At 31.4% G+C, this 14,312-nt stretch overlaps 3 non-coding genes across 3 annotated transcripts; 1 reads left to right on the plus strand and 2 right to left on the minus strand.

The window, feature by feature from the left end:
* Positions 1 to 6,940: 6,940 nt before the first annotated feature.
* On the minus strand, positions 6,941 to 7,013 carry TRNAF-GAA (transfer RNA phenylalanine (anticodon GAA)). Its single transcript has one exon. It is a non-coding gene; the product is annotated as a tRNA-Phe (tRNA).
* A 2,843-nt stretch (positions 7,014 to 9,856) lies between these two features.
* TRNAT-UGU (transfer RNA threonine (anticodon UGU)) lies at positions 9,857 to 9,929 on the plus strand. The gene has a single exon. It is a non-coding gene; the product is annotated as a tRNA-Thr (tRNA).
* Positions 9,930 to 11,307: 1,378 nt separating this feature from the next.
* On the minus strand, positions 11,308 to 11,394 carry TRNAS-GGA (transfer RNA serine (anticodon GGA)). Its single transcript has one exon. It is a non-coding gene; the product is annotated as a tRNA-Ser (tRNA).
* Between the last annotated feature and the right edge of the window lie 2,918 nt (positions 11,395 to 14,312).

The following is a 14,312-nucleotide window of genomic DNA, read 5'->3' on the forward strand; positions in this document are numbered from 1 at the left end:
AGAAATAAGGAATCGTAAATAGAGTTCGGGTTCGAATTCCATAGATAATATGGATGGTATTGCCTATAATGATAGACAAATGAAAGACAATGATAGACAAATGAAAGACTCTCTCAAAATTGTTATTTATTTATCCACTTGATATTTTGCAAATAGGTTGGTTGAACTTAAAAATTCCTTCATTGAATAAGGAAACAATCCAATTGAATTGCATTCAATTGGATGGTACCAACGAAATCGAGTGCTAATCCCCATTTCTTATTGAATTAACCGATCAACTTGCTGTCGAAGATTTTTTTTATTAGAAAATTTTCGAAAAAAAAAATTGACATATTTCACTTTATTTTATTATGAGAATAAATCCTACTACTTCTGTTCCTGGAGTTTCCACGCTTGAAAAAGAAAATCTGGGACGTATTTCTCAAATCATCGGTCCAGTACTGGATGTAGCCTTTCCCCCGGGCAAGATGCCTAATATTTACAACGCTTTGGTAGTTAAGGGTCGAGATACCATCGGTCAACAAATTAATGTAACTTGTGAGGTACAGCAATTATTAGGAAACAATCGAGTTAGAGCTGTAGCTATGAGCGCTACAGATGGTCTAATGAGAGGAATGGAAGTGATTAACACGGGAGCTCCTCTAAGTGTTCCAGTCGGCGGAGCGACCCTAGGACGAATTTTTAACGTGCTTGGGGAGCCCGTTGATAATTTAGGTCCTGTAGATACTCGCACAACATCCCCTATTCATAAACCTGCGCCCGCTTTCATACAATTAGATACAAAATTATCTATTTTTGAAACAGGAATTAAAGTAGTCGATCTTTTAGCTCCTTATCGTCGTGGAGGAAAAATCGGACTATTTGGGGGAGCTGGGGTAGGTAAAACAGTACTCATTATGGAATTGATCAACAACATTGCCAAAGCTCATGGGGGTGTATCCGTATTTGGCGGAGTAGGTGAACGTACTCGTGAAGGAAATGATCTTTACATGGAAATGAAAGAATCTGGAGTAATTAATGAACAAAATCTTGCGGAATCAAAAGTGGCTTTAGTCTACGGTCAGATGAATGAACCGCCAGGAGCTCGTATGAGAGTTGGGTTGACTGCCCTAACTATGGCGGAATATTTCCGAGATGTTAATAAACAAAACGTACTTCTATTTATAGACAATATCTTCCGTTTTGTCCAAGCGGGATCCGAAGTATCTGCCTTATTGGGTAGAATGCCTTCCGCTGTGGGTTATCAACCCACCCTTAGTACCGAAATGGGTTCTTTACAAGAAAGAATTACTTCTACCAAGGAGGGATCCATAACTTCTATTCAAGCAGTTTATGTACCCGCGGATGATTTGACCGACCCTGCCCCTGCCACAACATTTGCGCATTTAGATGCTACTACCGTACTATCAAGAGGATTAGCTGCCAAAGGTATCTATCCAGCGGTAGATCCTTTAGACTCAACGTCAACTATGCTCCAACCTCGAATCGTTGGAAAGGAACATTATGAAACTGCGCAAAGGGTTAAGCAAACCTTACAACGTTACAAAGAACTTCAGGACATTATAGCTATCCTGGGGTTGGACGAAGTGTCCGAAGAGGATCGCTTAACCGTAGCAAGAGCGCGAAAAATTGAGCGTTTCTTATCACAACCCTTTTTCGTAGCGGAAGTATTTACTGGTTCCCCGGGGAAATATGTTGGCCTAGCAGAAACAATTAGAGGATTTCAATTGATCCTTTCCGGAGAATTAGACGGTCTTCCTGAACAGGCCTTTTATTTGGTAGGTAACATCGATGAAGCTACTGCGAAGGCTACGAACTTAGAAATGGAGAGCAAATTGAATAAATGACCTTAAATCTTTGCGTACTCACCCATAATCGAATTGTTTGGGATTCAGAAGTGAAAGAAATCATTTTATCTACTAATAGCGGACAAATTGGCGTATTACCAAATCACGCGCCTATTGCCACAGTTGTAGATATAGGTATTTTGAGAATACGCCTTAACGACCAATGGTTAACGATGGCTCTGATGGGTGGTTTTGCTAGAATAGTCAATAATGAAATCACTATTTTTGGAAAGGATGCGGAAAAGGGTAGTGACATTGATCCACAAGAAGCTCAGCAAGCTCTTGAAATAGCGGAAGCTAACTTGAGGAAAGCTGAAGGCAAGAGGCAAACAATTGAGGCAAATCTAGCTCTCAGATGGGCTAGGACACGAGTAAAGGCTATCAACGCGATTTCGTAACTAGTTGGTTAATCGAAAGAATTTCCGTATAAACAGAACTTTCGTTTCTACATCCCATTTTTATTCTGCTGATTAAATAGAATCAAATACAATCAAAAGTGAAATAGTGAAATTTGATCTAACGAAAAATTTGAAAATTGAAAACGGAAATAGAATAGGATGAAAAAGATAGAAAATCAATAAAAGAAGGTGGGTAGAAAAACTTATTAGACACCGGGATCAATGGTATCTAATAAGTTCTACCTACTATTGGATTTGAACCAATGACTCCCGCCGTATGAAAGCAATACTCTAACCACTGAGTTAAGTAGGTCATTTATTATCATAAGGAATCATAAAGAGAAAGAAAAGGGACCTATCACATCGATGGATTATAAATCCGATATTACTTCTAAGCAATACCAATCAAACCGACCAAAAAGGTATGATTATGATGTTGGATCATGTAATATTCATCTTGACAAGAAATTATCTAAATAATATGATAAAATATGTATCACAAACACAAGGGCTATAGCTCAGTTAGGTAGAGCACCTCGTTTACACGCGCGCCAATGTTTTTCAGGGGAGTCTATCATGCAATCAAAAAAAATTGATCCTTTTGAGAAATCGATGTCTTACTCCATTACTTTGAAGGAACAAAACAAGAGAACAATAGCCTGACAAATGGTTTGGTTCGATTCGGGTGCCGTTTAGGCAGGAGCAGGATCCGAATCGAACCTATCATTGATTTGAGATATTGATAGGGCGAATACCCAGTCTATTCAATGCTAGGCATAATGAGTATAAGGACCTCAAAAATTCTCTTTTCGTCCTATGAATCTTAAGGTGTATGAAGTTTCATCTTTGATTTTTTAATCAGGATGATAGAGACTTCATTTAACTTAGGTTGATCTAGGCCAGAAGCAGACCTACGTCAAGATAAACTTTCCCTTCTTTGAAACACTTTGGTAGTGCTCCTGTATCAGTAATGAATCAGAGCACATGGAACCATCTTCCTTTTTTTTCTAAGAGAAAAAATATATATATGGTAGACTAACTGATATTTCTATCAGTTAATGAAAGAGCCCAATGCAAAAAAATGCATGTTGGGTCTTTGAAATAGGTCGAATCATTTTGATAATAATCAGTTCGATCTGTTTTACCGAGAAGGTCTACGGTTCGAGTCCGTATAGCCCTATATTTTATATTTTTATTTTATATTTTATTAATTTTTATATTTTATTAATTTTTATATTTTATTAATTTTTATATTTTATTAATTTAAAATATTTATTAAATTAATAAAAAAATATTTATTAAATTAATAAAAATGAAATGAAAATAATATTCTTAAAACTAAAGCAAACTAAAACAATAAAGAATATCCAAATACAAATAAAAAAAGTTGTATAGTTTTTTTCCTAATTATTGTATTCTTTGTTGATTGGAACTGGTCGCTTCCAGTTGCTTGGTTAAAATCATTCCCATAAGCTCGCTCACAGGGAGATCGCTCAGAAACTGAAAACAAAAGCGCATTTCAACAGAATCTCATAAATATATATAATATATATTAAATATATATATATAGATAATATATATATAGATAATATCTATAAAAAGATATAATATCTATAAAATATAGATAGAAAATAAAAAATGTATTCTATATATAACTATATATAAATTTATTCTATATTCTATATATAACTATATAATATACTATATAATATATATATAAATTTATTCTATATTCTATATATATTCTATATATATAATAGATAATAAGATAATAGAAAAGAGAAAAGGTTTTTTTTTTTTTTTTTTATTTCTAATACATATTAGATATTAGTTATATATTAGAATTCCTTTTATTTAGAAAAATACGAAATGAAGTGAAAACAAAAAAGTTTTACTTGTTTTGGATTTGTATAGTATTCTACTATACTATATAGTAATAGTATAAATATCTATGTAATAGTATAAATGTAATAGTATAAATATCTATTTATACTATTACTATACAAATTAGTACTATATCGAATACAAATTAGTACTATATCGAAATTAAATCGAAATAAGTGAAATGTAAATAGGATTAATTCCAATCAATAAATCTTAAAACGCAACAGCAAACAAACGAAACTAGACGATTCGATCAAACTGAATTGTTGGTTTGACTAAACAAACAGTTGTGGATGACTTGACAATGAATTCCAGGTCGAATCGACTAATCCGGTCTATTTTTCACATTCATAGGAGTTCGTCTATGTTTCTGCTTTACGAATATGATATTTTCTGGGCATTTCTAATAATATCAAGTGCTATTCCTATTTTGGCATTTCTAATTTCTGGAGTTTTAGCCCCGATTAGAAAGGGTCCAGAAAAACTTTCTAGTTATGAATCGGGTATAGAACCAATGGGCGATGCTTGGTTACAATTTCGAATCCGTTATTATATGTTTGCTCTAGTTTTTGTTGTTTTTGATGTTGAAACGGTTTTTCTTTATCCATGGGCAATGAGTTTCGATGTATTGGGGGTACCCGTATTCATAGAAGCTTTAATTTTCGTGCTTATCCTAATTGTTGGTTCAGTTTATGCATGGCGAAAAGGAGCATTGGAATGGTCTTAGTTCCTGAATATTCAGATAATAAAAAGAAAGAAAAAAGTAAAAATAATAATAACATTGAGTATGAATTCCATTGAATTTCCCTTACTTGATCGAACAACCCAAAACTCAGTTATTTCAACTACATTAAATGATCTTTCAAATTGGTCAAGACTCTCCAGTTTATGGCCGCTTCTTTATGGTACCAGTTGTTGCTTCATTGAATTTGCTTCATTAATAGGCTCACGATTCGACTTTGATCGTTATGGGCTGGTCCCAAGATCGAGTCCTAGACAAGCGGACCTAATTTTAACAGCTGGAACAGTAACAATGAAAATGGCTCCCTCTTTAGTGAGATTATATGAACAAATGCCCGAACCTAAATATGTTATTGCTATGGGCGCGTGTACAATTACAGGAGGGATGTTCAGTACTGATTCTTATAGTACTGTTCGGGGAGTCGATAAGCTAATTCCTGTGGATGTCTATTTGCCGGGCTGTCCCCCTAAACCCGAGGCAGTTATAGATGCTATAACAAAACTTCGTAAGAAAATATCTCGCGAAATCTATGAAGATCGAATTAGATCTCAACAGGGGGATCGGTGTTTTACTACCAATCACAAGTTTTGTCTTGTACGCAGTACTCATACTGGAAATTATAATCAAGGATTACTCTATCAACCACCATCTACTTCAGAGATTCCTCCTGAAACATTTTTCAACTACAAAAGTTCAATATCTTCCCACGAATTAGTGAATTAGGTAGGATTCAGAAACAGAATAACAAACAACGAATTAATCTTCATAAATTCGATTTCATCGTAAATGTGAAATACTTATCTTATACAAATTACAAATAAAAAAGAAAAGTGCGGGAGAGATAAAAAAGATGCAGGGCCGTTTGTCTGTTTGGCTAGTCAAACACGGGCTAGTTCATAGATCTTTGGGCTTCGATTACCAAGGAATAGAGACTTTACAAATAAAGCCCGAGGATTGGCATTCCATTGCTGTTATTTTATATGTATATGGTTACAATTATCTACGTTCCCAATGTGCTTATGATGTAGCACCAGGCGGACTGTTAGCCAGTGTGTATCATCTTACGAGAATAGAGTATGGTGTAGATCAACCGGAAGAAGTATGTATAAAAGTATTTGCTCCAAGGAGTAACCCTAGAATTCCGTCTGTTTTCTGGGTTTGGAAAAGTGCGGATTTTCAAGAACGAGAATCTTATGACATGTTGGGAATCTCTTATGAGAATCATCCACGACTGAAACGTATCTTAATGCCCGAAAGTTGGATAGGGTGGCCTTTACGTAAGGATTACATTGCCCCCAATTTTTATGAAATACAAGACGCTCATTGAATGATAAGAAACTAATTACAACTTCAAATATTCAAGGAATATTTGTACATTCTCTTCTAGCTCAAACGGAGGAATTGAGGTTTCATTCGTATTCTTATGGATAGGCTAATAAATAAAAAGAAATAAAAGACAATACATCATTGAAATTCTCGATTTTTGAAGATACCTTTTTATTTTATTTCGGACGAGCCGAGACAATAGGATGAACAACAAGGGTTCTATACCGTGAACTTTGTATCGCGCACATCACTTAGATGAACTCTAGAGAGTCACATAGAAAGGAATGAAGAAATGGAATATGAAAGAGAATACAAATAAATAAATGAAAGGGAATCGGATTCTATTTGTACTGTAGCTGAGATGAGTCTTGGTTATTTCTATCCTTGAACTCCTCTAGACCAGACTTTTGGTTGGGCCTTTCAACCAACTATTTTAATCTTTTTTTTTAATTAAATATGTATGAAGTATTAACATTCTTTTTGAATGTGAGGAGCCACAGCGTGAACAAATAAAAAAGAAGAGGAAAGATAATGAAATTTTTTTCTTTTACTACATTATTTATTTTTTTTGACTACATTATAATTATAATAGACTCTTTGCTCATCTAAAAAATAGAAACAAAAAAAAAAAAAAAAATAAATAAAGAGAGGGTTTACTTCCAGATAGCTAGCTAGATAAGTATGTATTATGTCGATCTATATCAATTAATTTGTAGAGTAGATACTCATACAAATTAATCATACGCCGAGAACCAGATTTGAACTGGTGACACGAGGATTTTCAGTCCTCTGCTCTACCAACTGAGCTATCCCGACCATTACCGACGCATTATCCTCATAATACTAGATGACTTGGGTCTATGTCACTTAAAAATGAAAACAAAAAAAAAAACGAAAAAGTATTAAATTAAAAGGGGAATTTCTTGGATCTTTAAAAGGAAGACTTTGTAAATTTCAGTATGAGTAATGATATGGATTATGAATCATTCAAATAGGTATTCCTTGCTCAAGGGTGTTGATTTGTACGTATATCATATATATATCACAATATATCATATCACAAGACTTGTGATAAGAGAACAAAATTCTGCTAGGATACGCTTGTAAAATGGAAAAGAATAGGATGAATGAGAAACATAAGGAACTTTGAACCACTAACAAAAAGGGTAGGATAAAATAAATAGATAGCAAACGGGCTTTTTGGGGTTGGGGATAGAGGGACTTGAACCCTCACGATTTTTAAAGTCGACGGATTTTCCTCTTACTATAAATTTCATTGTTGTCGGTATTGATATTGACATGTAGAACGGGACTCTATCTTTATTCTCGTCCGATTAATCAGTTTTTCAAAAGATTTATCAGACTATGGAGTGAATGATTTGATTAATGAATATTCTATTCGATTCTTTCTTCAACTTGGAATCGATTCACAACAATTCTTTTTATTTTTCATATAAATTGATTTTGCATATAAATAAAAAAAATACGGGTTCGAGTCGTCTTTTTTGGTTTTTCATTAGTATACCTATTTATTTTATATTTTATATAGGTATATCTTGCATCCTTTCTGGAGTTTCGATATAAGGATTCCTTTACCAACAGTCAACCCCATTTGTTAGAATAGCTTCCATTGAGTCTCTGCACCTATCCCTTTTTTATTATTCTCGCTTGTTGAACCTTTGTTTATTTTCGTAAAATAATAGGATTTGGCTCAGGATTGCCCATTTTTCATTCCGGGGTTTCTCTGAATTTGAAAGTTATCACTTAGTAGGTTTCCATACCAAGGCTCAATCCAATCCAATTAAGTCCGTAGCGTCTACCAATTTCGCCATATCCCCTTTGTGTCTTGAGATTAGGATCTCATTAGGATGCACTTCCTTCCCCCTTTCTCCTTCCCTTCCTTTCCCCTTTCTTTCATTTATTTATTTTCTTTCTTTTTATGCGAAAACCGTTGAATTTAGTATTGAATTTAGTAGATATAGATACTGATTCTTATATCGAAGGGTCTTTACCTATTTTATTTCTTGTTTGTTTATCTTCTTTCGTCTCTATCGGAGACCCGTATTTATTTGGTCCAATCAGAAAATATTTTATCATTTCTGTATTCGCAATTCAATATAGATGGATATTCCATAACATATATATGCCCCCCTTACTCTCAGTTTTCTCAGGCAATTTACTCGAACGGTCGATTTTTTTTTTTTTTTTCGTCTTAGCTTCCGCCTTTATGAATGAAAACAAAAGAAAGGAGTCTCTCATCTCTCATTATGATCTGGATTTCATTTCTATGGGTTGCATCTTTTCTTTTTTCTTTAATTTTATTTTTATTCTTATTCTTTTATTAGACTATCCTATATAACCATAATAAGATAACTAAAAAAATAAAAATAAAAATGAAAATTGAATTTATTCATTATTAAAATTTATTCATTTTAAAATTTATTCATTATTAATTATTTATTTTCTAGTATAATAGCATAATAGCTAGAACTAATTATTCCATTCATTTCTATTTCGACTTCGAAGATAATTCGAATTAGTTAGTCTAAAAAACAAAGTTTCATTCTAATTATTTAGACTTATAACGTATCATTTATATAATGATAATATATATATAAATTATATATAAATATAAATTATATATAAATGCATAAAAATATTTTCACTATAATTATCTAATTATTAGACTCTATTTATAATTCTAAACTAAATATAAATAAATTAAATATATATTAAATCTATATTAAATATAAATAAATATTAAATATAAATAAATTAAATCTATATTAAATCTATCTATCTATATTAAAATTAAATCTATCTATTAAATTAAATCTATATCTATATCTATATAAAAAAAAAAAATTATATATAATTTAAATGTAAAATATACTAAAAATATACTAAAAAATACTAAAAATATAAAATAAAAAATATAGTAATATTATACTTAGTATACTAATATTATACTAATATATATATAATACTAAATTATATATATAATACTAAATAGAATATAATACTAAATAGAATAGAATACTAAATAGAATAGACTAATAGAATAAAGATAACATATAATAAAATAAATATAAAATAAAAATATATAATATAGAGATAAATAATAAATAATTATAAAAATTATAAATATATTTATAATTTATTTTTATAATTTTTATAATTATAATAAAATTAGAATTAAATTATAATAATATTATTATAATTTAATATTATTAAATATAATGTTATTAAATATTAATATGATTAAATTAAAATATGATTAAATTAAAATATCATTTTTAATATGATTAAAATATAATCAAATAGAATGATTAAAATATAATCAAATAGAATTATATTATTCTATTCTTAATTATTATATTCTATCAATATTAGATTGAATATTAGATTGAATCTACCATTATTATATATTATTATATATTATTATATATCATTATATTAAATATGATTATATTAAATATGGCATAAATTATGTATGGCATAAATATGGCATTTAAAATTTAAAATTCTAGTTTTTCTAAATTCTAGTCTATAATTCATATTAATAATTCATAGTAATTATGAATAACTAATAGATAGTTAATAGATAAGATCGTAATAGTTTGCTGAATTCCTATGGATACAAAATTTCTATTATTTGAGCCCGCTTAGCTCAGAGGTTAGAGCATCGCATTTGTAATGCGATGGTCATCGGTTCGATTCCGATAGCCGGCTTTCTCTATTTGTTTGCTTTTTTACTTTTTTACATGATTGATAATGTTTTTTTGAAATCAAAGAACATTGAAAAAGCTTTTTCCCCTTTTCTTTCCAAAGGTCAACGATCCGTTTATTATGTCGTAGAAACTTTCAATTAGGAATAAAATTGGAGGAGTTAGATCTTTGCAGAATAAATCAAGAAAAAAAAAAAGGAAACTTTTTTTGGTTTAATTTTTAGATTTTAATTTTTATATTTTATATTTAATATATATTTTATATTTAATATATTTATATATTATATATATTTTATTTTAATTTCTATTTTTTGTATACATTATATACAATATACATTATATACAATACAAAAAAGTATGGATATTGATCCAATTCATCTCATTAATATTTGTAGTACAATCCTTCAGTCGATTTCGCTTCATTTAGTTCAGTTTTAATTTAGGTTTATGAAATTTCAATAAAATTCAAATTAATAAGGAGTCTTTATGTCGCGTTACCGAGGGCCTCGTTTCAAAAAAATACGCCGTCTGGGGGCTTTACCGGGACTAACTAGTAAAAGTCCTAGAGCCGGAAGCGATCTTAGAAACCGATCGCGCTCCGGTAAAAAATCTCAATATCGTATTCGTTTAGAAGAAAAACAAAAATTGCGTTTTCATTATGGCCTTACAGAACGACAATTACTTAAATACGTTCGTATTGCCAGAAAAGCAAAAGGGTCAACAGGTCAGGTTTTACTACAATTACTTGAAATGCGTTTGGATAACATCCTTTTTCGATTAGGTATGGCTTCAACTATTCCTCAAGCCCGCCAATTAGTTAACCATAGACATATTTTAGTTAATGGTCGTACAGTAGATATACCAAGTTATCGCTGCAAACCCCGAGATATTATTTCAGCGAGGGATGAACAAAAATCTAGAACTCTGATTCAAAATTATCTTGATTCATCCACCCATGAGGAATTACCAAAGCATTTGACCCTTCACACATTACAATATAAAGGATTAGTCAATCAAATAATAGATAGGAAATGGGTCGGTTTGAAAATAAATGAATTGCTTGTCGTAGAATATTATTCTCGTCAGACTTAAACCTAACTAAAATAACAAAACAAGGGTTCTGCTCCCTTTTCACCTGAGTTAAGGTTAAGTAAAGGAAGACAGGGTAAGGGATTTGATTCGGAAATTTTATTTTTCTCCTATTCATGTATGATAGATCCGTAGGTAGATTTTCATCCCCTGTACGCTATTTTACGTATTCCGTATTAAAAAGAAATTGGGAATAGAGAATCTATATCAAAGAAGGGTCTAACTCTTTAGTATCTGTTCTTATTTGATTTGATACATTGTAGTCAGTTACATTGGCGAATTAGGTGAAGGTGCGGAAAGAGAGGGATTCGAACCCTCGGTAAACAAAAGTCTACATAGCAGTTCCAATGCTACGCCTTGAACCACTCGGCCATCTCTCCTACATAATTATTATGGCCGATAACCCGAGCGAATAGCGAGTTATTCATATTAGATTGTTCGAGAGGTACGAACAATATCAATTCTAACTAGAAAACTAGCTATAAAAATAGAAAACTTTTCATCACTTTTTTCAGCACTTTTTCTTTAGCCTCCCGACTCGAAGAAATTTTTTTGTGAGGGGGCTGTTAAAAATAAATAATATAATACGATAAACATATACCATATATATCTATTCATGTTTGCGAAAAAGGCACTCCCATCTTTTTTCTGATATTTCTACCGGACTGGATTAAATCAATGAATTGAAACGAATCAAATCAATCGATTGGTTTTTTTTTTTTAGACTATGCTTAATGGATATTTTTAGTTCATAATTCTCTTTAGACTCTAATTCCCCATTTCTATAAGAATTCTAAAATTCTTTTCCAGTTTTAGATCTCTCAACAACAACCTCTTACTCTGTAAATCTATTACAAATTCATAAATCCTCTAAGGGATTTTTATATTTGATTATATGTTGTATACCTGCTATGCACAAAACACAAAAAAGGGCAGTTATTTTATTTTCATCATAGAACGATTATTCGATTATTTTTCCTCTTTTTATCATAATTTAATCAAAACTTCTCTAATTTTGCTAATCTATCCTAATCCGTAGGATAAATTTTTTGATTCTTCAACTTCGATGAAATCGTAATAATTCTTTTTTCTTTTTATATTTTATTCTTATACTAATAAATTCTTATACTAATAAATTTGGATGAAATAAAATAGGATTCAAATATTTCTTTTTTTTTTTTTTTCTTGATTCCTGCCAAAAAAATTGAAGTAAAGTAGAGGGCTATATCTTTTTTTTTTTTTTTTTTATGGAATGGGTCTGCTTTTATGTTATTTCGTACTGTACGCTTCCTTTGTTTGTGAGATCCTTTTTTTTTTCTCACGAAGGGGTAATGAAAAGAGTTATAGAATGGATTGCTACCTATGCCTAGATCGCGGATAAATGGAAATTTTATTGATAAGACCTTTTCAATCGTAGCCAATATCTTATTACGAATAATTCCGACAACTTCAGGAGAAAAAGAGGCATTTACTTATTACAGAGATGGTGCGATTTGATTATTATTATATAATTATAATTATTTTATATATTTTAATTATTTTATATATATTTTTTTTTTTATTTTTATTTTACCGCTCTTAGTCTTAGGAAAAAGACACATGATTCGGAATAGAAAAAAAAAAAAAAAGACTATTGAAAAAAAAAAAGAAATCTACGCTTGTTGAAGGTGAAGTTTATAAATAAAGCAATTCCTTCTGTCGTGTATCCCCGATTAATGCAACCTCAGATGCTTCAATTGTTGATTCGAGTATTGAGCGAAAGGTTACACCTATGGGTCTGTATTGTGGGTCAACCCTACTACACTAGTACCAATAGGCGGCATAGAGGAAGAAGCACTACATCTAGGAATCAACAACACGAAAACTTTGTTATTGTTATAAAGGATTCCCTTTCCTTATCGGGATCGGAACTAAGAGAAATGGTTGGGACAACAAACATCCATCTTGTTCGTACTTTGGATACCCATATAACCATCGAAGATTGTTGAAGTGACTAATTCCTGGAAATTAAGGAGCGTTGAGAACAAAGAAATTGTTGGAGTTTACTTTATTTATCTAGTACGAACACGCTTGATGGTAAGAAAAGATCTTTTGCAAGAGGGTTGGCTAGAGATTTCTTGTAAAAACATTAGCCCCGCTCAGTTCATAATGACAATATTTCGACCTTTTTTTTAATTCCATGGATTATTCTCATTATGCACATAAAGGAGGAGCCGTATGAGGTGAAAATCTCACGTACGGTTTTGGAACGGAGAATTCGTTGAATCGAATGACGACCGTAACGGATGTCGGCTCAATCCGAAGGAAATTATGCGGAAGCCTTACAGAATTATTATGAAGCTATGCGACTAGAAATTGATCCCTATGATCGAAGTTATATACTCTATAACATAGGCCTTATCCACACAAGTAACGGAGAACATACAAAAGCTTTAGAATATTATTTTCGAGCACTAGAACGAAACCCGTTCTTACCACAAGCTTTTAATAATATGGCTGTGATCTGTCATTACGTGCGACTATCTCCACTATAGAAATAAAAAAAAAAAGGAAAGAAAGAGCAAATACGCTAGTAAATAAATACGCTAGTAAATAAAATAGGCTTTCTACATATTGCATCGTCCAAAAAACGATTTTTATCAGCTGTAACAAAAAAAGAAAAAAAAAAAAGAAACTTCATAGAAGTCAAAATATGAAGAAATATATATGCCTAGATACTTTATTCTATGGATAAAGGATCTAATTGATAGAGGAAGCACCGTAAAGATCAATTAGCGAGGTTTTGGGCCGATACAATAAAAATAAATAAGAACTGCTTATTTATGTCATGATATGAGATAAAAATTAGGAATCAACTTATGTAATAGAGCCGATCCCCTAAGTTATTGAGCAGCGGTGTAGCATCAGATCCCAAAGACAGTAAGTCTTTTTTATGAGGAAGAAGTCTTTTTCAAGGATTCTATATAAATTTATATATGATATGAAACCGAGATAGTTACCTTTCAGAAAAATCTAACGGACGATAATCCCGAAACGCCTATGCTTTATTTTTCTGAAGGTGGGAGAAAAGATAAAACTCATTATTAATTTAATCCAAATTAAAGTTTGAAACTCATGTAATTAACCTCTTTTGGTTAACCCGAGACAAATCGATAGGATCTATGAGAAATCTCATTCAATTGGATATATGGTAGGGTAAAAAAATGGGACACCAAAAGAATTGACTGCCGAGCCGTATGAGGTAGGAAACTCTCAAGTACGGTTCTAAGGGAAGGAATTGACCCGCCTATTCCGACCG

This window comes from Durio zibethinus, unplaced genomic scaffold (assembly GCF_047325235.1).
Source record: "Durio zibethinus cultivar Kanyao isolate XHJ-2024 unplaced genomic scaffold, ASM4732523v1 HiC_scaffold_316, whole genome shotgun sequence".
NCBI lineage: Eukaryota > Viridiplantae > Streptophyta > Magnoliopsida > Malvales > Malvaceae > Durio > Durio zibethinus.